The 23,852-nt window shown below is 46.2% G+C and overlaps 16 non-coding genes across 16 annotated transcripts; 7 read left to right on the top strand and 9 right to left on the bottom strand.

The window, feature by feature from the left end:
• Positions 1 to 1,537: 1,537 nt before the first annotated feature.
• LOC138278262 (U6 spliceosomal RNA) lies at positions 1,538 to 1,644 on the bottom strand. The gene has a single exon (XR_011200647.1). It is a non-coding gene; the product is annotated as a U6 spliceosomal RNA (small nuclear RNA).
• Positions 1,645 to 2,424: 780 nt separating this feature from the next.
• TRNAR-ACG (transfer RNA arginine (anticodon ACG)) lies at positions 2,425 to 2,497 on the top strand. The gene has a single exon. It is a non-coding gene; the product is annotated as a tRNA-Arg (tRNA).
• A 1,782-nt stretch (positions 2,498 to 4,279) lies between these two features.
• Positions 4,280 to 4,386, bottom strand: LOC138278261 (U6 spliceosomal RNA). The gene has a single exon (XR_011200646.1). It is a non-coding gene; the product is annotated as a U6 spliceosomal RNA (small nuclear RNA).
• A 779-nt stretch (positions 4,387 to 5,165) lies between these two features.
• Positions 5,166 to 5,238, top strand: TRNAR-ACG (transfer RNA arginine (anticodon ACG)). Its single transcript has one exon. It is a non-coding gene; the product is annotated as a tRNA-Arg (tRNA).
• A 1,782-nt stretch (positions 5,239 to 7,020) lies between these two features.
• LOC138278260 (U6 spliceosomal RNA) lies at positions 7,021 to 7,127 on the bottom strand. The gene has a single exon (XR_011200645.1). It is a non-coding gene; the product is annotated as a U6 spliceosomal RNA (small nuclear RNA).
• A 779-nt stretch (positions 7,128 to 7,906) lies between these two features.
• TRNAR-ACG (transfer RNA arginine (anticodon ACG)) lies at positions 7,907 to 7,979 on the top strand. The gene has a single exon. It is a non-coding gene; the product is annotated as a tRNA-Arg (tRNA).
• A 1,782-nt stretch (positions 7,980 to 9,761) lies between these two features.
• Positions 9,762 to 9,868, bottom strand: LOC138278259 (U6 spliceosomal RNA). Its single transcript, XR_011200644.1, has one exon. It is a non-coding gene; the product is annotated as a U6 spliceosomal RNA (small nuclear RNA).
• Positions 9,869 to 10,645: 777 nt separating this feature from the next.
• On the top strand, positions 10,646 to 10,718 carry TRNAR-ACG (transfer RNA arginine (anticodon ACG)). The gene has a single exon. It is a non-coding gene; the product is annotated as a tRNA-Arg (tRNA).
• A 1,784-nt stretch (positions 10,719 to 12,502) lies between these two features.
• Positions 12,503 to 12,609, bottom strand: LOC138278258 (U6 spliceosomal RNA). Its single transcript, XR_011200643.1, has one exon. It is a non-coding gene; the product is annotated as a U6 spliceosomal RNA (small nuclear RNA).
• Positions 12,610 to 13,388: 779 nt separating this feature from the next.
• On the top strand, positions 13,389 to 13,461 carry TRNAR-ACG (transfer RNA arginine (anticodon ACG)). Its single transcript has one exon. It is a non-coding gene; the product is annotated as a tRNA-Arg (tRNA).
• A 1,782-nt stretch (positions 13,462 to 15,243) lies between these two features.
• Positions 15,244 to 15,350, bottom strand: LOC138278257 (U6 spliceosomal RNA). The gene has a single exon (XR_011200642.1). It is a non-coding gene; the product is annotated as a U6 spliceosomal RNA (small nuclear RNA).
• Positions 15,351 to 16,129: 779 nt separating this feature from the next.
• TRNAR-ACG (transfer RNA arginine (anticodon ACG)) lies at positions 16,130 to 16,202 on the top strand. The gene has a single exon. It is a non-coding gene; the product is annotated as a tRNA-Arg (tRNA).
• Positions 16,203 to 17,984: 1,782 nt separating this feature from the next.
• Positions 17,985 to 18,091, bottom strand: LOC138278256 (U6 spliceosomal RNA). Its single transcript, XR_011200641.1, has one exon. It is a non-coding gene; the product is annotated as a U6 spliceosomal RNA (small nuclear RNA).
• A 779-nt stretch (positions 18,092 to 18,870) lies between these two features.
• On the top strand, positions 18,871 to 18,943 carry TRNAR-ACG (transfer RNA arginine (anticodon ACG)). The gene has a single exon. It is a non-coding gene; the product is annotated as a tRNA-Arg (tRNA).
• A 1,782-nt stretch (positions 18,944 to 20,725) lies between these two features.
• On the bottom strand, positions 20,726 to 20,832 carry LOC138278255 (U6 spliceosomal RNA). Its single transcript, XR_011200640.1, has one exon. It is a non-coding gene; the product is annotated as a U6 spliceosomal RNA (small nuclear RNA).
• Positions 20,833 to 23,466: 2,634 nt separating this feature from the next.
• Positions 23,467 to 23,573, bottom strand: LOC138278277 (U6 spliceosomal RNA). The gene has a single exon (XR_011200662.1). It is a non-coding gene; the product is annotated as a U6 spliceosomal RNA (small nuclear RNA).
• Positions 23,574 to 23,852: the final 279 nt, after the last annotated feature.

Below are 23,852 nucleotides of genomic sequence, written 5' to 3'. Positions count from 1 at the left end.
TCTGGAGTGAAAATAGTTTTACTTCAAGGGTCAAGATGCGGGTCGCAGGGGTCTAAAAAATTGGTTGTGCAGGATTTTTAGGAACAACTGTTCAAGACACCCACCTTTTAGAACTCTCTTGAAAATTATAGAAAGAAGCCCCATGTGAAAAGGCTCCTGGTGAAAGAGATAACATGCCTTCTTTTGGATCTGAAGACTGCAGGTTTGAACCCTATGTAGACCTTGCACTTTTTCATCTATTGTGATTTTTTTATCAGTAGGCTGCAGTTTAATGCTCATCAGTAATACTACTCTTGGGCACAGGCAGATGTCATTCGATTGATGGCAGCCTCAATAACAAAGCAGGGGACGGCGGGCACACAATTATATGCACAATGAGGCAATGTCTTTGATTTGGTGGAAGAGAATTAGAATGCCTAGGTAGGGGGCGAAAAGTTACACTGCCTATGATGGCAAACATTCTTAAAAAGAGCCTGCTTGCAGATGAAAGGAACATTTACCTCCAAAGATTCAATATAGTAAACAGCTCTCAAGGAAATACTACTGATTGGTGGAAGAGAAAGATTGTGGAGCAACTACTCCCCGAACCATAGGCATTTCTGAGAGAAATGGGGGGAATGATTTCAAATGTTGCCCAGACGTGGGTCTTGAAAAGTCCATCATAACCCCCCAGTAAAACTGAATTTTGAAACAGCCAAGCGTTCACCCTCAAGGGGTGCGCGGGTCTGGGATTTCAACAGGGGTCCTTGATCCTTCAAACAAGGTATAAAGGTTGTTAACACAGATGTGTGCCAGAGTGTGTAGTGTGTTTGTGTTAGCACTTGACAGATGGCCCTTTTAATTTTGTGAGAATCATAATGCACTGAGCCAGTTCCTTGTTATCCATGGGCCAACACCTGACACACCCAGATGGAACCCAAGGCGGGGAGAGAGGTGGATTAGGGCAGCTTCAAGAGCATTGTGCTGTTTCTGCCTTCTGCCCCTCTCATCCCCGATCGGCCACGATCGGCCAAAACCTCTCTAAAAGGTTGCAGGGTGAACATTTCTTGGACCTCAGAAACTGAGGGAGGCCGGCCCAATGGGTCCTCAATGGACCGATAGAACCCGGTGCCTCACCTGGCCTGGTATTTCCAGCTTCACCAAGCAATCTGGTGGCAAGGCTGACTTTAGCAGTCCTGCTGAAAAGGGGGTCCCCATATGGCCCAGAGGCCCTCATTTGCATAGGCCCTGCCCTTCTCTCTGCTCTGCCCAGCTTCCCACAAAGCAATGCGTCACTTGCAACAGTATAGAGTTGGGGGACGGGGTAAAGGATAATGACAGGGAGGCTGGAAAATAGAAAGAAAGGTCACTGAAGTGCTGAAGTCTTCCTTGCTAAATGCAGCTGGGCACTGGCATTGGCCTGCAGGAGCGGTTAACACCTTAAGAATGTTGAGGGGCGGCCAATTCAAAAATACAAATGGGAAGGAAGGCACTGGAAGTTGCTTTATTATTACTAGAAGACTTGCAAACAAAGGACCTTTCTCTCTCGAAAGCTGTTAAAAATATGGAACGCTTCACGAATTTGCGTGTCATCCTTGCGCAGGGGCCATGCTAATCTTCTCTGTATCGTTCCAATTTTAGTATATGTGCCGCCGAAGCAAGCACACTTCATGGGTGAGCCTTCAATGTATATACACTCCCTGAATCTGCAGTCTTCAGACGTAGGGTGGCCTGAAAGCGCTGATTGGATGGTCCAGTAAGCATTCAATTCTGAGACACATGGCAATAAGGCATGAGGCCTAACAATCCACTTCTATTCCCTATATTTGTGGTCCAAATCTTCACACATTGTAAGCATCTTCATTACGCCAGGTTGCAAAGGCTCATGGTCCCAGACTACAGGCAAAGAGCATTGTGACATCACACTTCCTGGGGAACGTTGATGGAAAAGGTGAGTCAGCTGCACAGTAGGCTAGGTGATGGCTTGTGGGAGTGGGATGGTGTTGTGGTGGGTTCCAGGGCAAAGAGAGCATATGAAAAGGTGTCTTAATTTTCACCTGTATTTGAATAATAAACGCTTTAGTGTTGTACTGGCCTGCTTACTAAGGAATCCTCAGGCTCAGCCCCTTACAGCTCTGGAAACGATGATGTTGAACCAGACTCTGTAAGAAAATAATGCTTATTCAAAATGTTTCTTTGCTGCTGGGTCTGCTTGGTCTGGCACTTGTGTCCTTTTCTCTCCTAGGGTCATTGGTGTAAGTTACGAAAACCTGACAGAACGTAATTTCAGGGGGGCAGGTAAGTTCACTTGCAGCTTCAGTGTGCGTTGTAAATGTGGTTACATATTGTGATAGAATGACGTTTTAAAACACAGACACACACACACGCGAGGGCGCGCATTCTCTAGCACTCTCTGAAGGACAAGGGGGAAAGTGCTCTTATATGGGGCCAGTGGCGCAATGGATAACGCGTCTGACTACGGATCAGAAGATTGTAGGTTCGACTCCTATCTGGCTCGGAAGGGTTGCCGGTCCCTTTTTTCAGGTAATTACACTTGAGTTCTTAATTATCTCAGTCTTCTTGTAGGATTAACATTCCGGTGCGGGATGTATCCAACAATTGTTCCGTGGTAAGGAGGCTGTGATAGCAACTGTGGCTAGTCGAAAGTTTAATGATTGTACTGGATTCTATGAGCCTGACCTTTGAATGTTTCCCAAGCCTAAGCTTTTTGAACAAGGGAGGAAAACTTCACAACATTTGTTTTCTGGAGTGAAAATAGTTTTACTTCAAGGGTCAAGATGCGGGTCGCAGGGGTCTAAAAAATTGGTTGTGCAGGATTTTTAGGAACAACTGTTCAAGACACCCACCTTTTAGAACTCTCTTGAAAATTATAGAAAGAAGCCCCATGTGAAAAGGCTCCTGGTGAAAGAGATAACATGCCTTCTTTTGGATCTGAAGACTGCAGGTTTGAACCCTATGTAGACCTTGCACTTTTTCATCTTTTGTGCTTTTTTAATCAGTAGGCTGCAGTTTAATGCTCATCAGTACTACTACTCTTGGGCACAGGCAGATGTCATTCGATTGATGGCAGCCTCAATAACAAAGCAGGGGACGGCGGGCACACAATTATATGCACAATGAGGCAATGTCTTTGATTTGGTGGAAGAGAATTAGAATGCCTAGGTAGGGGGCGAAAAGTTACACTGCCTATGATGGCAAACATTCTTGAAAAGAGCCTGCTTGCAGATGAAAGGAACATTTACCTCCAAAGATTCAATATAGTAAACAGCTCTCAAGGAAATACTACTGACTGGTGGAAGAGAAAGATTGTGGAGCAACTACTCCCCGAACCATAGGCATTTCTGAGAGAAATGGGGGGAATGATTTCAAATGTTGCCCAGACGTGGGTCTTGAAAAGTCCATCATAACCCCCCAGTAAAACTGAATTTTGAAACAGCCAAGCGTTCACCCTCAAGGGGTGTGCTGGTCTGGGATTTCAACAGGGGTCCTTGATCCTTCAAACAAGGTATCAAGGTTGTTAACACAGATGTGTGCCAGAGTGTGTAGTGTGTTTGTGTTAGCACTTGACAGATGGCCCTTTTAATTTTGTGAGAATCATAATGCACTGAGCCAGTTCCTTGTTATCCATGGGCCAACACCTGACACACCCAGATGGAACCCAAGGCGGGGAGAGAGGTGGATTAGGGCAGCTTCAAGAGCATTGTGCTCTTTCTGCCTTCTGCCCCTCTCATCCCCGATCGGCCACGATCGGCCAAAACCTCTCTAAAAGGTTGCAGGGTGAACATTTCTTGGACCTCAGAAACTGAGGGAGGCCGGCCCAATGGGTCCTCAATGGACCGATAGAACCCGGTGCCTCACCTGGCCTGGTATTTCCAGCTTCACCAAGCAATCTGGTGGCAAGGCTGACTTTAGCAGTCCTGCTGAAAAGGGGGTCCCCATATGGCCCAGAGGCCCTCATTTGCATAGGCCCTGCCCTTCTCTCTGCTCTGCCCAGCTTCCCACAAAGCAATGCGTCACTTGCAACAGTATAGAGTTGGGGGACGGGGTAAAGGATAATGACAGGGAGGCTGGAAAATAGAAAGAAAGGTCACTGAAGTGCTGAAGTCTTCCTTGCTAAATGCAGCTGGGCACTGGCATTGGCCTGCAGGAGCGGTTAACACCTTAAGAATGTTGAGGGGCGGCCAATTCAAAAATACAAATGGGAAGGAAGGCACTGGAAGTTGCTTTATTATTACTAGAAGACTTGCAAACAAAGGACCTTTCTCTCTCGAAAGCTGTTAAAAATATGGAACGCTTCACGAATTTGCGTGTCATCCTTGCGCAGGGGCCATGCTAATCTTCTCTGTATCGTTCCAATTTTAGTATATGTGCCGCCGAAGCAAGCACACTTCATGGGTGAGCCTTCAATGTATATACACTCCCTGAATCTGCAGTCTTCAGACGTAGGGTGGCCTGAAAGCGCTGATTGGATGGTCCAGTAAGCATTCAATTCTGAGACACATGGCAATAAGGCATGAGGCCTAACAATCCACTTCTATTCCCTATATTTGTGGTCCAAATCTTCACACATTGTAAGCATCTTCATTACGCCAGGTTGCAAAGGCTCATGGTCCAGACTACAGGCAAAGAGCATTGTGACATCACACTTCCTGGGGAACGTTGATGGAAAAGGTGAGTCAGCTGCACAGTAGGCTAGGTGATGGCTTGTGGGAGTGGGATGGTGTTGTGGTGGGTTCCAGGGCAAAGAGAGCATATGAAAAGGTGTCTTAATTTTCACCTGTATTTGAATAATAAACGCTTTAGTGTTGTACTGGCCTGCTTACTAAGGAATCCTCAGGCTCAGCCCCTTACAGCTCTGGAAACGATGATGTTGAACCAGACTCTGTAAGAAAATAATGCTTATTCAAAATGTTTCTTTGCTGCTGGGTCTGCTTGGTCTGGCACTTGTGTCCTTTTCTCTCCTAGGGTCATTGGTGTAAGTTACGAAAACCTGACAGAACGTAATTTCAGGGGGGCAGGTAAGTTCACTTGCAGCTTCAGTGTGCGTTGTAAATGTGGTTACATATTGTGATAGAATGACGTTTTAAAACACAGACACACACACACGCGAGGGCGCGCATTCTCTAGCACTCTCTGAAGGACAAGGGGGAAAGTGCTCTTATATGGGGCCAGTGGCGCAATGGATAACGCGTCTGACTACGGATCAGAAGATTGTAGGTTCGACTCCTATCTGGCTCGGAAGGATTGCCGGTCCCTTTTTTCAGGTAATTACACTTGAGTTCTTAATTATCTCAGTCTTCTTGTAGGAGTAACATTCCGGTGCGGGATGTATCCAACAATTGTTCCGTGGTAAGGAGGCTGTGATAGCAACTGTGGCTAGTCGAAAGTTTAATGATTGTACTGGATTCTATGAGCCTGACCTTTGAATGTTTCCCAAGCCTAAGCTTTTTGAACAAGGGAGGAAAACTTCACAACATTTGTTTTCTGGAGTGAAAATAGTTTTACTTCAAGGGTCAAGATGCGGGTCGCAGGGGTCTAAAAAATTGGTTGTGCAGGATTTTTAGGAACAACTGTTCAAGACACCCACCTTTTAGAACTCTCTTGAAAATTATAGAAAGAAGCCCCATGTGAAAAGGCTCCTGGTGAAAGAGATAACATGCCTTCTTTTGGATCTGAAGACTGCAGGTTTGAACCCTATGTAGACCTTGCACTTTTTCATCTTTTGTGCTTTTTTAATCAGTAGGCTGCAGTTTAATGCTCATCAGTACTACTACTCTTGGGCACAGGCAGATGTCATTCGATTGATGGCAGCCTCAATAACAAAGCAGGGGACGGCGGGCACACAATTATATGCACAATGAGGCAATGTCTTTGATTTGGTGGAAGAGAATTAGAATGCCTAGGTAGGGGGCGAAAAGTTACACTGCCTATGATGGCAAACATTCTTGAAAAGAGCCTGCTTGCAGATGAAAGGAACATTTACCTCCAAAGATTCAATATAGTAAACAGCTCTCAAGGAAATACTACTGACTGGTGGAAGAGAAAGATTGTGGAGCAACTACTCCCCGAACCATAGGCATTTCTGAGAGAAATGGGGGGAATGATTTCAAATGTTGCCCAGACGTGGGTCTTGAAAAGTCCATCATAACCCCCCAGTAAAACTGAATTTTGAAACAGCCAAGCGTTCACCCTCAAGGGGTGTGCTGGTCTGGGATTTCAACAGGGGTCCTTGATCCTTCAAACAAGGTATCAAGGTTGTTAACACAGATGTGTGCCAGAGTGTGTAGTGTGTTTGTGTTAGCACTTGACAGATGGCCCTTTTAATTTTGTGAGAATCATAATGCACTGAGCCAGTTCCTTGTTATCCATGGGCCAACACCTGACACACCCAGATGGAACCCAAGGCGGGGAGAGAGGTGGATTAGGGCAGCTTCAAGAGCATTGTGCTGTTTCTGCCTTCTGCCCCTCTCATCCCCGATCGGCCACGATCGGCCAAAACCTCTCTAAAAGGTTGCAGGGTGAACATTTCTTGGACCTCAGAAACTGAGGGAGGCCGGCCCAATGGGTCCTCAATGGACCGATAGAACCCGGTGCCTCACCTGGCCTGGTATTTCCAGCTTCACCAAGCAATCTGGTGGCAAGGCTGACTTTAGCAGTCCTGCTGAAAAGGGGGTCCCCATATGGCCCAGAGGCCCTCATTTGCATAGGCCCTGCCCTTCTCTCTGCTCTGCCCAGCTTCCCACAAAGCAATGCGTCACTTGCAACAGTATAGAGTTGGGGGACGGGGTAAAGGATAATGACAGGGAGGCTGGAAAATAGAAAGAAAGGTCACTGAAGTGCTGAAGTCTTCCTTGCTAAATGCAGCTGGGCACTGGCATTGGCCTGCAGGAGCGGTTAACACCTTAAGAATGTTGAGGGGCGGCCAATTCAAAAATACAAATGGGAAGGAAGGCACTGGAAGTTGCTTTATTATTACTAGAAGACTTGCAAACAAAGGACCTTTCTCTCTCGAAAGCTGTTAAAAATATGGAACGCTTCACGAATTTGCGTGTCATCCTTGCGCAGGGGCCATGCTAATCTTCTCTGTATCGTTCCAATTTTAGTATATGTGCCGCCGAAGCAAGCACACTTCATGGGTGAGCCTTCAATGTATATACACTCCCTGAATCTGCAGTCTTCAGACGTAGGGTGGCCTGAAAGCGCTGATTGGATGGTCCAGTAAGCATTCAATTCTGAGACACATGGCAATAAGGCATGAGGCCTAACAATCCACTTCTATTCCCTATATTTGTGGTCCAAATCTTCACACATTGTAAGCATCTTCATTACGCCAGGTTGCAAAGGCTCATGGTCCAGACTACAGGCAAAGAGCATTGTGACATCACACTTCCTGGGGAACGTTGATGGAAAAGGTGAGTCAGCTGCACAGTAGGCTAGGTGATGGCTTGTGGGAGTGGGATGGTGTTGTGGTGGGTTCCAGGGCAAAGAGAGCATATGAAAAGGTGTCTTAATTTTCACCTGTATTTGAATAATAAACGCTTTAGTGTTGTACTGGCCTGCTTACTAAGGAATCCTCAGGCTCAGCCCCTTACAGCTCTGGAAACGATGATGTTGAACCAGACTCTGTAAGAAAATAATGCTTATTCAAAATGTTTCTTTGCTGCTGGGTCTGCTTGGTCTGGCACTTGTGTCCTTTTCTCTCCTAGGGTCATTGGTGTAAGTTACGAAAACCTGACAGAACGTAATTTCAGGGGGGCAGGTAAGTTCACTTGCAGCTTCAGTGTGCGTTGTAAATGTGGTTACATATTGTGATAGAATGACGTTTTAAAACACAGACACACACACACGCGAGGGCGCGCATTCTCTAGCACTCTCTGAAGGACAAGGGGGAAAGTGCTCTTATATGGGGCCAGTGGCGCAATGGATAACGCGTCTGACTACGGATCAGAAGATTGTAGGTTCGACTCCTATCTGGCTCGGAAGGATTGCCGGTCCCTTTTTTCAGGTAATTACACTTGAGTTCTTAATTATCTCAGTCTTCTTGTAGGAGTAACATTCCGGTGCGGGATGTATCCAACAATTGTTCCGTGGTAAGGAGGCTGTGATAGCAACTGTGGCTAGTCGAAAGTTTAATGATTGTACTGGATTCTATGAGCCTGACCTTTGAATGTTTCCCAAGCCTAAGCTTTTTGAACAAGGGAGGAAAACTTCACAACATTTGTTTTCTGGAGTGAAAATAGTTTTACTTCAAGGGTCAAGATGCGGGTCGCAGGGGTCTAAAAAATTGGTTGTGCAGGATTTTTAGGAACAACTGTTCAAGACACCCACCTTTTAGAACTCTCTTGAAAATTATAGAAAGAAGCCCCATGTGAAAAGGCTCCTGGTGAAAGAGATAACATGCCTTCTTTTGGATCTGAAGACTGCAGGTTTGAACCCTATGTAGACCTTGCACTTTTTCATCTTTTGTGCTTTTTTAATCAGTAGGCTGCAGTTTAATGCTCATCAGTACTACTACTCTTGGGCACAGGCAGATGTGATTCGATTGATGGCAGCCTCAATAACAAAGCAGGGGACGGCGGGCACACAATTATATGCACAATGAGGCAATGTCTTTGATTTGGTGGAAGAGAATTAGAATGCCTAGGTAGGGGGCGAAAAGTTACACTGCCTATGATGGCAAACATTCTTGAAAAGAGCCTGCTTGCAGATGAAAGGAACATTTACCTCCAAAGATTCAATATAGTAAACAGCTCTCAAGGAAATACTACTGACTGGTGGAAGAGAAAGATTGTGGAGCAACTACTCCCCGAACCATAGGCATTTCTGAGAGAAATGGGGGGAATGATTTCAAATGTTGCCCAGACGTGGGTCTTGAAAAGTCCATCATAACCCCCCAGTAAAACTGAATTTTGAAACAGCCAAGCGTTCACCCTCAAGGGGTGTGCTGGTCTGGGATTTCAACAGGGGTCCTTGATCCTTCAAACAAGGTATCAAGGTTGTTAACACAGATGTGTGCCAGAGTGTGTAGTGTGTTTGTGTTAGCACTTGACAGATGGCCCTTTTAATTTTGTGAGAATCATAATGCACTGAGCCAGTTCCTTGTTATCCATGGGCCAACACCTGACACACCCAGATGGAACCCAAGGCGGGGAGAGAGGTGGATTAGGGCAGCTTCAAGAGCATTGTGCTCTTTCTGCCTTCTGCCCCTCTCATCCCCGATCGGCCACGATCGGCCAAAACCTCTCTAAAAGGTTGCAGGGTGAACATTTCTTGGACCTCAGAAACTGAGGGAGGCCGGCCCAATGGGTCCTCAATGGACCGATAGAACCCGGTGCCTCACCTGGCCTGGTATTTCCAGCTTCACCAAGCAATCTGGTGGCAAGGCTGACTTTAGCAGTCCTGCTGAAAAGGGGGTCCCCATATGGCCCAGAGGCCCTCATTTGCATAGGCCCTGCCCTTCTCTCTGCTCTGCCCAGCTTCCCACAAAGCAATGCGTCACTTGCAACAGTATAGAGTTGGGGGACGGGGTAAAGGATAATGACAGGGAGGCTGGAAAATAGAAAGAAAGGTCACTGAAGTGCTGAAGTCTTCCTTGCTAAATGCAGCTGGGCACTGGCATTGGCCTGCAGGAGCGGTTAACACCTTAAGAATGTTGAGGGGCGGCCAATTCAAAAATACAAATGGGAAGGAAGGCACTGGAAGTTGCTTTATTATTACTAGAAGACTTGCAAACAAAGGACCTTTCTCTCTCGAAAGCTGTTAAAAATATGGAACGCTTCACGAATTTGCGTGTCATCCTTGCGCAGGGGCCATGCTAATCTTCTCTGTATCGTTCCAATTTTAGTATATGTGCCGCCGAAGCAAGCACATGGGTGAGCCTTCAATGTATATACACTCCCTGAATCTGCAGTCTTCAGACGTAGGGTGGCCTGAAAGCGCTGATTGGATGGTCCAGTAAGCATTCAATTCTGAGACACCATGGCAATAAGGCATGAGGCCTAACAATCCACTTCTATTCCCTATATTTGTGGTCCAAATCTTCACACATTGTAAGCATCTTCATTACGCCAGGTTGCAAAGGCTCATGGTCCAGACTACAGGCAAAGAGCATTGTGACATCACACTTCCTGGGGAACGTTGATGGAAAAGGTGAGTCAGCTGCACAGTAGGCTAGGTGATGGCTTGTGGGAGTGGGATGGTGTTGTGGTGGGTTCCAGGGCAAAGAGAGCATATGAAAAGGTGTCTTAATTTTCACCTGTATTTGAATAATAAACGCTTTAGTGTTGTACTGGCCTGCTTACTAAGGAATCCTCAGGCTCAGCCCCTTACAGCTCTGGAAACGATGATGTTGAACCAGACTCTGTAAGAAAATAATGCTTATTCAAAATGTTTCTTTGCTGCTGGGTCTGCTTGGTCTGGCACTTGTGTCCTTTTCTCTCCTAGGGTCATTGGTGGTAAGTTACGAAAACCTGACAGAACGTAATTTCAGGGGGGCAGGTAAGTTCACTTGCAGCTTCAGTGTGCGTTGTAAATGTGGTTACATATTGTGATAGAATGACGTTTTAAAACACAGACACACACACACGCGAGGGCGCGCATTCTCTAGCACTCTCTGAAGGACAAGGGGGGAAAGTGCTCTTATATGGGGCCAGTGGCGCAATGGATAACGCGTCTGACTACGGATCAGAAGATTGTAGGTTCGACTCCTATCTGGCTCGGAAGGGTTGCCGGTCCCTTTTTTCAGGTAATTACACTTGAGTTCTTAATTATCTCAGTCTTCTTGTAGGATTAACATTCCGGTGCGGGATGTATCCAACAATTGTTCCGTGGTAAGGAGGCTGTGATAGCAACTGTGGCTAGTCGAAAGTTTAATGATTGTACTGGATTCTATGAGCCTGACCTTTGAATGTTTTCCAAGCCTAAGCTTTTTGAACAAGGGAGGAAAACTTCACAACATTTGTTTTCTGGAGTGAAAATAGTTTTACTTCAAGGGTCAAGATGCGGGTCGCAGGGGTCTAAAAAATTGGTTGTGCAGGATTTTTAGGAACAACTGTTCGAGACACCCACCTTTTAGAACTCTCTTGAAAATTATAGAAAGAAGCCCCATGTGAAAAGGCTCCTGGTGAAAGAGATAACATGCCTTCTTTTGGATCTGAAGACTGCAGGTTTGAACCCTATGTAGACCTTGCACTTTTTCATCTTTTGTGCTTTTTTAATCAGTAGGCTGCAGTTTAATGCTCATCAGTACTACTACTCTTGGGCACAGGCAGATGTCATTCGATTGATGGCAGCCTCAATAACAAAGCAGGGGACGGGCGGGCACACAATTATATGCACAATGAGGCAATGTCTTTGATTTGGTGGAAGAGAATTAGAATGCCTAGGTAGGGGGCGAAAAGTTACACTGCCTATGATGGCAAACATTCTTGAAAAGAGCCTGCTTGCAGATGAAAGGAACATTTACCTCCAAAGATTCTATATAGTAAACAGCTCTCAAGGAAATACTACTGACTGGTGGAAGAGAAAGATTGTGGAGCAACTACTCCCCGAACCATAGGCATTTCTGAGAGAAATGGGGGGGAATGATTTCAAATGTTGCCCAGACGTGGGTCTTGAAAAGTCCATTATAACCCCCCAGTAAAACTGAATTTTGAAACAGCCAAGCGTTCACCCTCAAGGGGTGTGCTGGTCTGGGATTTCAACAGGGGTCCTTGATCCTTCAAACAAGGTATCAAGGTTGTTAACACAGATGTGTGCCAGAGTGTGTAGTGTGTTTGTGTTAGCACTTGACAGATGGCCCTTTTAATTTTGTGAGAATCATAATGCACTGAGCCAGTTCCTTGTTATCCATGGGCCAACACCTGACACACCCAGATGGAACCCAAGGCGGGGAGAGAGGTGGATTAGGGCAGCTTCAAGAGCATTGTGCTGTTTCTGCCTTCTGCCCCTCTCATCCCCGATTGGCCACGATCGGCCAAAACCTCTCTAAAAGGTTGCAGGGTGAACATTTCTTGGACCTCAGAAACTGAGGGAGGCCGGCCCAATGGGTCCTCAATGGACCGATAGAACCCGGTGCCTCACCTGGCCTGGTATTTCCAGCTTCACCAAGCAATCTGGTGGCAAGGCTGACTTTAGCAGTCCTGCTGAAAAGGGGGTCCCCATATGGCCCAGAGGCCCTCATTTGCATAGGCCCTGTCCTTCTCTCTGCTCTGCCCAGCTTCCCACAAAGCAATGCGTCACTGGCAACAGTATAGAGTTGGGGGACGGGGTAAAGGATAATGACAGGGAGGCTGGAAAATAGAAAGAAAGGTCACTGAAGTGCTGAAGTCTTCCTTGCTAAATGCAGCTGGGCACTGGCATTGGCCTGCAGGAGCGGTTAACACCTTAAGAATGTTGAGGGGCGGCCAATTCAAAAATACAAATGGGAAGGAAGGCACTGGAAGTTGCTTTATTATTACTAGAAGACTTGCAAACAAAGGACCTTTCTCTCTCGAAAGCTGTTAAAAATATGGAACGCTTCACGAATTTGCGTGTCATCCTTGCGCAGGGGCCATGCTAATCTTCTCTGTATCGTTCCAATTTTAGTATATGTGCCGCCGAAGCAAGCACACTTCATGGGTGAGCCTTCAATGTATATACACTCCCTGAATCTGCAGTCTTCAGACGTAGGGTGGCCTGAAAGCGCTGATTGGATGGTCCAGTAAGCATTCAATTCTGAGACACATGGCAATAAGGCATGAGGCCTAACAATCCACTTCTATTCCCTATATTTGTGGTCCAAATCTTCACACATTGTAAGCATCTTCATTACGCCAGGTTGCAAAGGCTCATGGTCCAGACTACAGGCAAAGAGCATTGTGACATCACACTTCCTGGGGAACGTTGATGGAAAAGGTGAGTCAGCTGCACAGTAGGCTAGGTGATGGCTTGTGGGAGTGGGATGGTGTTGTGGTGGGTTCCAGGGCAAAGAGAGCATATGAAAAGGTGTCTTAATTTTCACCTGTATTTGAATAATAAACGCTTTAGTGTTGTACTGGCCTGCTTACTAAGGAATCCTCAGGCTCAGCCCCTTACAGCTCTGGAAACGATGATGTTGAACCAGACTCTGTAAGAAAATAATGCTTATTCAAAATGTTTCTTTGCTGCTGGGTCTGCTTGGTCTGGCACTTGTGTCCTTTTCTCTCCTAGGGTCATTGGTGTAAGTTACGAAAACCTGACAGAACGTAATTTCAGGGGGGCAGGTAAGTTCACTTGCAGCTTCAGTGTGCGTTGTAAATGTGGTTACATATTGTGATAGAATGACGTTTTAAAACACAGACACACACACACGCGAGGGCGCGCATTCTCTAGCACTCTCTGAAGGACAAGGGGGAAAGTGCTCTTATATGGGGCCAGTGGCGCAATGGATAACGCGTCTGACTACGGATCAGAAGATTGTAGGTTCGACTCCTATCTGGCTCGGAAGGGTTGCCGGTCCCTTTTTTCAGGTAATTACACTTGAGTTCTTAATTATCTCAGTCTTCTTGTAGGATTAACATTCCGGTGCGGGATGTATCCAACAATTGTTCCGTGGTAAGGAGGCTGTGATAGCAACTGTGGCTAGTCGAAAGTTTAATGATTGTACTGGATTCTATGAGCCTGACCTTTGAATGTTTCCCAAGCCTAAGCTTTTTGAACAAGGGAGGAAAACTTCACAACATTTGTTTTCTGGAGTGAAAATAGTTTTACTTCAAGGGTCAAGATGCGGGTCGCAGGGGTCTAAAAAATTGGTTGTGCAGGATTTTTAGGAACAACTGTTCAAGACACCCACCTTTTAGAACTCTCTTGAAAATTATAGAAAGAAGCCCCATGTGAAAAGGCTCCTGGTGAAAGAGATAACATGCCTTCTTTTGGATCTGAAGACTGCAGCTTTGAACCCTATGTAGACCTTGCACTTTTTCATCTTTTGTGCTTTTTTAATCAGTAGGCTGCAGTTTAATGCTCATCAGTACTACTACTCTTGGGCACAGGCAGATGTCATTCGATTGATGGCAGCCTCAATAACAAAGCAGGGGACGGCGGGCACACAATTATATGCACAATGAGGCAATGTCTTTGATTTGGTGGAAGAGAATTAGAATGCCTAGGTAGGGGGCGAAAAGTTACACTGCCTATGATGGCAAACATTCTTGAAAAGAGCCTGCTTGCAGATGAAAGGAACATTTACCTCCAAAGATTCAATATAGTAAACAGCTCTCAAGGAAATACTACTGACTGGTGGAAGAGAAAGATTGTGGAGCAACTACTCCCCGAACCATAGGCATTTCTGAGAGAAATGGGGGGAATGATTTCAAATGTTGCCCAGACGTGGGTCTTGAAAAGTCCATCATAACCCCCCAGTAAAACTGAATTTTGAAACAGCCAAGCGTTCACCCTCAAGGGGTGTGCTGGTCTGGGATTTCAACAGGGGTCCTTGATCCTTCAAACAAGGTATCAAGGTTGTTAACACAGATGTGTGCCAGAGTGTGTAGTGTGTTTGTGTTAGCACTTGACAGATGGCCCTTTTAATTTTGTGAGAATCATAATGCACTGAGCCAGTTCCTTGTTATCCATGGGCCAACACCTGACACACCCAGATGGAACCCAAGGCGGGGAGAGAGGTGGATTAGGGCAGCTTCAAGAGCATTGTGCTCTTTCTGCCTTCTGCCCCTCTCATCCCCGATCGGCCACGATCGGCCAAAACCTCTCTAAAAGGTTGCAGGGTGAACATTTCTTGGACCTCAGAAACTGAGGGAGGCCGGCCCAATGGGTCCTCAATGGACCGATAGAACCCGGTGCCTCACCTGGCCTGGTATTTCCAGCTTCACCAAGCAATCTGGTGGCAAGGCTGACTTTAGCAGTCCTGCTGAAAAGGGGGTCCCCATATGGCCCAGAGGCCCTCATTTGCATAGGCCCTGCCCTTCTCTCTGCTCTGCCCAGCTTCCCACAAAGCAATGCGTCACTTGCAACAGTATAGAGTTGGGGGACGGGGTAAAGGATAATGACAGGGAGGCTGGAAAATAGAAAGAAAGGTCACTGAAGTGCTGAAGTCTTCCTTGCTAAATGCAGCTGGGCACTGGCATTGGCCTGCAGGAGCGGTTAACACCTTAAGAATGTTGAGGGGCGGCCAATTCAAAAATACAAATGGGAAGGAAGGCACTGGAAGTTGCTTTATTATTACTAGAAGACTTGCAAACAAAGGACCTTTCTCTCTCGAAAGCTGTTAAAAATATGGAACGCTTCACGAATTTGCGTGTCATCCTTGCGCAGGGGCCATGCTAATCTTCTCTGTATCGTTCCAATTTTAGTATATGTGCCGCCGAAGCAAGCACACTTCATGGGTGAGCCTTCAATGTATATACACTCCCTGAATCTGCAGTCTTCAGACGTAGGGTGGCCTGAAAGCGCTGATTGGATGGTCCAGTAAGCATTCAATTCTGAGACACATGGCAATAAGGCATGAGGCCTAACAATCCACTTCTATTCCCTATATTTGTGGTCCAAATCTTCACACATTGTAAGCATCTTCATTACGCCAGGTTGCAAAGGCTCATGGTCCAGACTACAGGCAAAGAGCATTGTGACATCACACTTCCTGGGGAACGTTGATGGAAAAGGTGAGTCAGCTGCACAGTAGGCTAGGTGATGGCTTGTGGGAGTGGGATGGTGTTGTGGTGGGTTCCAGGGCAAAGAGAGCATATGAAAAGGTGTCTTAATTTTCACCTGTATTTGAATAATAAACGCTTTAGTGTTGTACTGGCCTGCTTACTAAGGAATCCTCAGGCTCAGCCCCTTACAGCTCTGGAAACGATGATGTTGAACCAGACTCTGTAAGAAAATAATGCTTATTCAAAATGTTTCTTTGCTGCTGGGTCTGCTTGGTCTGGCACTTGTGTCCTTTTCTCTCCTAGGGTCATTGGTGTAAGTTACGAAAACCTGACAGAACGTAATTTCAGGGGGGCAGGTAAGTTCACTTGCAGCTTCAGTGTGCGTTGTAAATGTGGTTACATATTGTGATAGAATGACGTTTTAAAACACAGACACACACACACGCGAGGGCGCGCATTCTCTAGCACTCTCTGAAGGACAAGGGGGAAAGTGCTCTTATATGGGGCCAGTGGCGCAATGGATAACGCGTCTGACTACGGATCAGAAGATTGTAGGTTCGACTCCTATCTGGCTCGGAAGGGTTGCCGGTCCCTTTTTTCAGGTAATTACACTTGAGTTCTTAATTATCTCAGTCTTCTTGTAGGATTAACATTCCGGTGCGGGATGTATCCAACAATTGTTCCGTGGTAAGGAGGCTGTGATAGCAACTGTGGCTAGTCGAAAGTTTAATGATTGTACTGGATTCTATGAGCCTGACCTTTGAATGTTTCCCAAGCCTAAGCTTTTTGAACAAGGGAGGAAAACTTCACAACATTTGTTTTCTGGAGTGAAAATAGTTTTACTTCAAGGGTCAAGATGCGGGTCGCAGGGGTCTAAAAAATTGGTTGTGCAGGATTTTTAGGAACAACTGTTCGAGACACCCACCTTTTAGAACTCTCTTGAAAATTATAGAAAGAAGCCCCATGTGAAAAGGCTCCTGGTGAAAGAGATAACATGCCTTCTTTTGGATCTGAAGACTGCAGGTTTGAACCCTATGTAGACCTTGCACTTTTTCATCTTTTGTGCTTTTTTAATCAGTAGGCTGCAGTTTAATGCTCATCAGTACTACTACTCTTGGGCACAGGCAGATGTCATTCGATTGATGGCAGCCTCAATAACAAAGCAGGGGACGGCGGGCACACAATTATATGCACAATGAGGCAATGTCTTTGATTTGGTGGAAGAGAATTAGAATGCCTAGGTAGGGGGCGAAAAGTTACACTGCCTATGATGGCAAACATTCTTGAAAAGAGCCTGCTTGCAGATGAAAGGAACATTTACCTCCAAAGATTCAATATAGTAAACAGCTCTCAAGGAAATACTACTGACTGGTGGAAGAGAAAGATTGTGGAGCAACTACTCCCCGAACCATAGGCATTTCTGAGAGAAATGGGGGGAATGATTTCAAATGTTGCCCAGACGTGGGTCTTGAAAAGTCCATTATAACCCCCCAGTAAAACTGAATTTTGAAACAGCCAAGCGTTCACCCTCAAGGGGTGTGCTGGTCTGGGATTTCAACAGGGGTCCTTGATCCTTCAAACAAGGTATCAAGGTTGTTAACACAGATGTGTGCCAGAGTGTGTAGTGTGTTTGTGTTAGCACTTGACAGATGGCCCTTTTAATTTTGTGAGAATCATAATGCACTGAGCCAGTTCCTTGTTATCCATGGGCCAACACCTGACACACCCAGATGGAACCCAAGGCGGGGAGAGAGGTGGATTAGGGCAGCTTCAAGAGCATTGTGCTGTTTCTGCCTTCTGCCCCTCTCATCCCCGATTGGCCACGATCGGCCAAAACCTCTCTAAAAGGTTGCAGGGTGAACATTTCTTGGACCTCAGAAACTGAGGGAGGCCGGCCCAATGGGTCCTCAATGGACCGATAGAACCCGGTGCCTCACCTGGCCTGGTATTTCCAGCTTCACCAAGCAATCTGGTGGCAAGGCTGACTTTAGCAGTCCTGCTGAAAAGGGGGTCCCCATATGGCCCAGAGGCCCTCATTTGCATAGGCCCTGTCCTTCTCTCTGCTCTGCCCAGCTTCCCACAAAGCAATGCGTCACTGGCAACAGTATAGAGTTGGGGGACGGGGTAAAGGATAATGACAGGGAGGCTGGAAAATAGAAAGAAAGGTCACTGAAGTGCTGAAGTCTTCCTTGCTAAATGCAGCTGGGCACTGGCATTGGCCTGCAGGAGCGGTTAACACCTTAAGAATGTTGAGGGGCGGCCAATTCAAAAATACAAATGGGAAGGAAGGCACTGGAAGTTGCTTTATTATTACTAGAAGACTTGCAAACAAAGGACCTTTCTCTCTCGAAAGCTGTTAAAAATATGGAACGCTTCACGAATTTGCGTGTCATCCTTGCGCAGGGGCCATGCTAATCTTCTCTGTATCGTTCCAATTTTAGTATATGTGCCGCCGAAGCAAGCACACTTCATGGGTGAGCCTTCAATGTATATACACTCCCTGAATCTGCAGTCTTCAGACGTAGGGTGGCCTGAAAGCGCTGATTGGATGGTCCAGTAAGCATTCAATTCTGAGACACATGGCAATAAGGCATGAGGCCTAACAATCCACTTCTATTCCCTATATTTGTGGTCCAAATCTTCACACATTGTAAGCATCTTCATTACGCCAGGTTGCAAAGGCTCATGGTCCAGACTACAGGCAAAGAGCATTGTGACATCACACTTCCTGGGGAACGTTGATGGAAAAGGTGAGTCAGCTGCACAGTAGGCTAGGTGATGGCTTGTGGGAGTGGGATGGTGTTGTGGTGGGTTCCAGGGCAAAGAGAGCATATGAAAAGGTGTCTTAATTTTCACCTGTATTTGAATAATAAACGCTTTAGTGTTGTACTGGCCTGCTTACTAAGGAATCCTCAGGCTCAGCCCCTTACAGCTCTGGAAACGATGATGTTGAACCAGACTCTGTAAGAAAATAATGCTTATTCAAAATGTTTCTTTGCTGCTGGGTCTGCTTGGTCTGGCACTTGTGTCCTTTTCTCTCCTAGGGTCATTGGTGTAAGTTACGAAAACCTGACAGAACGTAATTTCAGGGGGGCAGGTAAGTTCACTTGCAGCTTCAGTGTGCGTTGTAAATGTGGTTACATATTGTGATAGAATGACGTTTTAAAACACAGACACACACACACGCGAGGGCGCGCATTCTCTAGCACTCTCTGAAGGACAAGGGGGAAAGTGCTCTTATATGGGGCCAGTGGCGCAATGGATAACGCGTCTGACTACGGATCAGAAGATTGTAGGTTCGACTCCTATCTGGCTCGGAAGGGTTGCCGGTCCCTTTTTTCAGGTAATTACACTTGAGTTCTTAATTATCTCAGTCTTCTTGTAGGATTAACATTCCGGTGCGGGATGTATCCAACAATTGTTCCGTGGTAAGGAGGCTGTGATAGCAACTGTGGCTAGTCGAAAGTTTAATGATTGTACTGGATTCTATGAGCCTGACCTTTGAATGTTTCCCAAGCCTAAGCTTTTTGAACAAGGGAGGAAAACTTCACAACATTTGTTTTCTGGAGTGAAAATAGTTTTACTTCAAGGGTCAAGATGCGGGTCGCAGGGGTCTAAAAAATTGGTTGTGCAGGATTTTTAGGAACAACTGTTCAAGACACCCACCTTTTAGAACTCTCTTGAAAATTATAGAAAGAAGCCCCATGTGAAAAGGCTCCTGGTGAAAGAGATAACATGCCTTCTTTTGGATCTGAAGACTGCAGCTTTGAACCCTATGTAGACCTTGCACTTTTTCATCTTTTGTGCTTTTTTAATCAGTAGGCTGCAGTTTAATGCTCATCAGTACTACTACTCTTGGGCACAGGCAGATGTCATTCGATTGATGGCAGCCTCAATAACAAAGCAGGGGACGGCGGGCACACAATTATATGCACAATGAGGCAATGTCTTTGATTTGGTGGAAGAGAATTAGAATGCCTAGGTAGGGGGCGAAAAGTTACACTGCCTATGATGGCAAACATTCTTGAAAAGAGCCTGCTTGCAGATGAAAGGAACATTTACCTCCAAAGATTCAATATAGTAAACAGCTCTCAAGGAAATACTACTGACTGGTGGAAGAGAAAGATTGTGGAGCAACTACTCCCCGAACCATAGGCATTTCTGAGAGAAATGGGGGGAATGATTTCAAATGTTGCCCAGACGTGGGTCTTGAAAAGTCCATCATAACCCCCCAGTAAAACTGAATTTTGAAACAGCCAAGCGTTCACCCTCAAGGGGTGTGCTGGTCTGGGATTTCAACAGGGGTCCTTGATCCTTCAAACAAGGTATCAAGGTTGTTAACACAGATGTGTGCCAGAGTGTGTAGTGTGTTTGTGTTAGCACTTGACAGATGGCCCTTTTAATTTTGTGAGAATCATAATGCACTGAGCCAGTTCCTTGTTATCCATGGGCCAACACCTGACACACCCAGATGGAACCCAAGGCGGGGAGAGAGGTGGATTAGGGCAGCTTCAAGAGCATTGTGCTGTTTCTGCCTTCTGCCCCTCTCATCCCCGATCGGCCACGATCGGCCAAAACCTCTCTAAAAGGTTGCAGGGTGAACATTTCTTGGACCTCAGAAACTGAGGGAGGCCGGCCCAATGGGTCCTCAATGGACCGATAGAACCCGGTGCCTCACCTGGCCTGGTATTTCCAGCTTCACCAAGCAATCTGGTGGCAAGGCTGACTTTAGCAGTCCTGCTGAAAAGGGGGTCCCCATATGGCCCAGAGGCCCTCATTTGCATAGGCCCTGCCCTTCTCTCTGCTCTGCCCAGCTTCCCACAAAGCAATGCGTCACTTGCAACAGTATAGAGTTGGGGGACGGGGTAAAGGATAATGACAGGGAGGCTGGAAAATAGAAAGAAAGGTCACTGAAGTGCTGAAGTCTTCCTTGCTAAATGCAGCTGGGCACTGGCATTGGCCTGCAGGAGCGGTTAACACCTTAAGAATGTTGAGGGGCGGCCAATTCAAAAATACAAATGGGAAGGAAGGCACTGGAAGTTGCTTTATTATTACTAGAAGACTTGCAAACAAAGGACCTTTCTCTCTCGAAAGCTGTTAAAAATATGGAACGCTTCACGAATTTGCGTGTCATCCTTGCGCAGGGGCCATGCTAATCTTCTCTGTATCGTTCCAATTTTAGTATATGTGCCGCCGAAGCAAGCACACTTCATGGGTGAGCCTTCAATGTATATACACTCCCTGAATCTGCAGTCTTCAGACGTAGGGTGGCCTGAAAGCGCTGATTGGATGGTCCAGTAAGCATTCAATTCTGAGACACATGGCAATAAGGCATGAGGCCTAACAATCCACTTCTATTCCCTATATTTGTGGTCCAAATCTTCACACATTGTAAGCATCTTCATTACGCCAGGTTGCAAAGGCTCATGGTCCAGACTACAGGCAAAGAGCATTGTGACATCACACTTCCTGGGGAACGTTGATGGAAAAGGTGAGTCAGCTGCACAGTAGGCTAGGTGATGGCTTGTGGGAGTGGGATGGTGTTGTGGTGGGTTCCAGGGCAGAGAGAGCATATGAAAAGGTGTCTTAATTTTCACCTGTATTTGAATAATAAACGCTTTAGTGTTGTACTGGCCTGCTTACTAAGGAATCCTCAGGCTCAGCCCCTTACAGCTCTGGAAACGATGATGTTGAACCAGACTCTGTAAGAAACTAATGCTTATTCAAAATGTTTCTTTGCTGCTGGGTCTGCTTGGTCTGGCACTTGTGTCCTTTTCTCTCCTAGGGTCCTTGGTGTAAGTTACGAAAACCTGACAGAACGTAATTTCAGGGGGGCAGGTAAGTTCACTTGCAGCTTCAGTGTGCGTTGTAAATGTGGTTACATATTGTGATAGAATGACGTTTTAAAACACAGACACACACACACGCGAGGGCGCGCATTCTCTAGCACTCTCTGAAGGAGAAGGGGGAAAGTGCTTTTATATGGGGCCAGTGGCGCAATGGATAACGCTTCTGACTATGGATCAGAAGATTGTAGGTTCGGCTCCTATCTGGCTCGGAAGGGTTGCCGGTCCCTTTTTTCATGTAATTGCACTTGAGTTCTTAATTATCTCAGTCTTCTTGTAGGATTAACATTCCGGTGCGGGATGTATCCAACAATCGTTCTGTGGTAAGGAGGCTGTGATAGCAACTGTGGCTAGTAGAAAGTTTAATGATTGTCCTGGATTCTATGAGCCTGACCTTTGAATGTTTCCCAAGCCTAAGCTTTTTGAACAAGGGAGGAAAACTTCACAACATTTGTTTTCTGGAGTGAAAATAGTTTTACTTCAAGGGTCAAGATGCGGGTCGCAGGGGTCTAAAAAATTGGTTGTGCAGGATTTTTAGGAACAACTGTTCAAGACACCCACCTTTTAGAACTCTCTTGAAAATTATAGAAAGAAGCCCCATGTGAAAAGGCTCCTGGTGAAAGAGATAACATGCCTTCTTTTGGATCTGAAGACTGCAGGTTTGAACCCTATGTAGACCTTGCACTTTTTCATCTATTGTGATTTTTTTATCAGTAGGCTGCAGTTTAATGCTCATCAGTAATACTACTCTTGGGCACAGGCAGATGTCATTCGATTGATGGCAGCCTCAATAACAAAGCAGGGGACGGCGGGCACACAATTATATGCACAATGAGGCAATGTCTTTGATTTGGTGGAAGAGAATTAGAATGCCTAGGTAGGGGGCGAAAAGTTACACTGCCTATGATGGCAAACATTCTTAAAAAGAGCCTGCTTGCAGATGAAAGGAACATTTACCTCCAAAGATTCAATATAGTAAACAGCTCTCAAGGAAATACTACTGATTGGTGGAAGAGAAAGATTGTGGAGCAACTACTCCCCGAACCATAGGCATTTCTGAGAGAAATGGGGGGAATGATTTCAAATGTTGCCCAGACGTGGGTCTTGAAAAGTCCATCATAACCCCCCAGTAAAACTGAATTTTGAAACAGCCAAGCGTTCACCCTCAAGGGGTGCGCGGGTCTGGGATTTCAACAGGGGTCCTTGATCCTTCAAACAAGGTATAAAGGTTGTTAACACAGATGTGTGCCAGAGTGTGTAGTGTGTTTGAGTTAGCACTTGATAGATGGCCCTTTTAATTTTGTGAGAATCATAATGCACTGAGCCAGTTCCTTGTTATCCATGGGCCAACACCTGACACACCCAGATGGAACCCAAGGCGGGGAGAGAGGTGGATTAGAGCAGCTTCAAGAGCATTGTGCTCTTTCTGCCTTCTGCCCCTCTCATCCCCGATCGGCCATGATCGGCCAAAACCTCTCTAAAAGGTTGCAGGGTGAACATTTCTTGGACCTCAGAAACTGAGGGAGGCCGGCCCAATGGGTCCTCAATGGACCGATAGAACCCGGTGCATCACCTGGCCTGGTATTTCCAGCTTCACCAAGCAATCTGGTGGCAAGGCTGACTTTAGCAGTCCTGCTGAAAAGGGGGTCCCCATATGGCCCAGAGGCCCTCATTTGCATAGGCCCTGCCCTTCTCTCTGCTCTGCCCAGCTTCCCACAAAGCAATGCGTCACTGGCAACAGTATAGAGTTGGGGGACGGGGTAAAGGATAATGACAGGGAGGCTGGAAAATAGAAAGAAAGGTCACTGAAGTGCTGAAGTCTTCCTTGCTAAATGCAGCTGGGCACTGGCATTGGCCTGCAGGAGCGGTTAACACCTTAAGAATGTTGAGGGGCGGCCAATTCAAAAATACAAATGGGAAGGAAGGCACTGGAAGTTGCTTTATTATTACTAGAAGACTTGCAAACAAAGGACCTTTCTCTCTCGAAAGCTGTTAAAAATATGGAACGCTTCACGAATTTGCGTGTCATCCTTGCGCAGGGGCCATGCTAATCTTCTCTGTATCGTTCCAATTTTAGTATATGTGCCGGCGAAGCAAGCACACTTCATGGGTGAGCCTTCAATGTATATACACTCCCTGAATCTGCAGTCTTCAGACGTAGGGTGGCCTGAAAGCGCTGATTGGATGGTCCAGTAAGCATTCAATTCTGAGACACATGGCAATAAGGCATGAGGCCTAACAATCCACTTCTATTCCCTATATTTGTGGTCCAAATCTTCACACATTGTAAGCATCTTCATTACGCCAGGTTGCAAAGGCTCATGGTCCAGACTACAGGCAAAGAGCATTGTGACATCACACTTCCTGGGGAACGTTGATG

This window comes from Pleurodeles waltl, unplaced genomic scaffold (genome assembly GCF_031143425.1).
Source record: "Pleurodeles waltl isolate 20211129_DDA unplaced genomic scaffold, aPleWal1.hap1.20221129 scaffold_432, whole genome shotgun sequence".
NCBI lineage: Eukaryota > Metazoa > Chordata > Amphibia > Caudata > Salamandridae > Pleurodeles > Pleurodeles waltl.
The sequence above is the reverse complement of the archived record's forward strand: the minus strand, read 5'-3'. Positions and strand labels throughout refer to the sequence as shown.